General features: G+C 39.1%; 1 non-coding gene across 1 annotated transcript; it reads right to left on the bottom strand.

The window, feature by feature from the left end:
- Positions 1-479: 479 nt before the first annotated feature.
- TRNAK-CUU (transfer RNA lysine (anticodon CUU)) lies at positions 480-552 on the bottom strand. Its single transcript has one exon. It is a non-coding gene; the product is annotated as a tRNA-Lys (tRNA).
- Positions 553-1,351: the final 799 nt, after the last annotated feature.

Genomic DNA, 1,351 nt, shown 5'->3' with positions numbered 1-1,351 from the left:
AACGGGAGGGGCCGCGATAGTGAAAGGCCCGCGCACCGCGATGAAGAGTGGCCCCCACTTGCCGCAACTAGAGAAAGCCCTCGCACGAAATGAAGACCCAACACAGCCAAAAATAAATAAATAAATAAATAAATAAATCCTCCCCCCCCCAAAAAAAATCAATTACATTATGTTTATAGATTATGAGAGCTACATGGTCCAATTTTACACTGTATAATGCTCTCTCAAAACACAACGTAAGACATCTTGTAAAATACTCTTTGGAAACAATTTAAACACACCATTATCCTGCTATTCACTACCTGTTTCAAAGTTTAAATAATGTAGATGCTTGACATGAAATTACTTTAAAATTTATTTATTTATTTATTTATTTGGCTGCACCGGGTCTTAGTTGCAGCACGAGGGATCTTCATTGCGGCATGCGGGCTGTTCGTTGTGGTATGCGGGATCTTTTAGTTGTGGCATGTGGGATCTAGTTCCCTGACCAGGGATCGAACCTGGGTCCCCTGCATAAGGAGCGTGGAGTCTTAACCACTGGACCACCAGGGAAGTCCCGAAATTACTTTTTTAAAATGAATGCATCTACTTTTCTATTAATAAAAAAAAGATGGATGGTTTTATTTTGAAACTTTAAAACTATTTGCAAATAAAGTTTTTCTTTTACCAGTTAGTTTGCAGAAGTAGAGATAGTTTCAACATAAGGTCACAGAGGAGGAAGCCAACCAACGGAAAGCTCACTAAATGATTAGTCAGTGTTTCATACTTTCCTTGTCATCAGCTATCCTTCCCCACTCTGTCACTTTAAGGAGTCAATGGGAAATTGCAGGATTCGGTCTCAGTAACTACTGGGAGGCTGGAAGCTTTGTGTGAAGCACTTCGGCCGCCCTTGTTTGAAGCCTGCCCAGTCATTTATTTACTCTCTGACCTTGGGCAGATTACTTAAATTCTCTGGACCTATTTCCCCATAGGGATAATAAAAGTACTTATCTCACAGGGGTTTTGTGAAAACTTACAAAGAGGTTATAAACAATGCCTGGTGTATAGTAAGCACTCAGTAGATAATGATAATAACAATAATGATGGATAATACTTTACAGTAATTACTTTATGCCAGGCACTGTAATAAGAACTCTCTCTATGTTACCTATTAGCTATTATTAGTACTGTATAACTGCTTCCTATTTCAGGATTTAGCTTAGTAAGCTATGTTTCTGCTTTAGAAGCCGACATGAGAGGTGGAAACAATTTATTCTCCTTAACCTTAGTTGCATACTTTCCAAGCAAAGTCAGAGACTATTTCCCTGTTGGCAGAGAAAACAAGACACGGAAGGGTTTAGAAGGATATACA

This window comes from Eubalaena glacialis, chromosome 7 (genome assembly GCF_028564815.1).
Source record: "Eubalaena glacialis isolate mEubGla1 chromosome 7, mEubGla1.1.hap2.+ XY, whole genome shotgun sequence".
In the NCBI taxonomy this organism is placed as follows: Eukaryota; Metazoa; Chordata; class Mammalia; order Artiodactyla; family Balaenidae; genus Eubalaena; species Eubalaena glacialis.
Note: the sequence above shows the minus strand (reverse complement) of the source record. Positions and strands in the feature narration are given on the sequence as shown.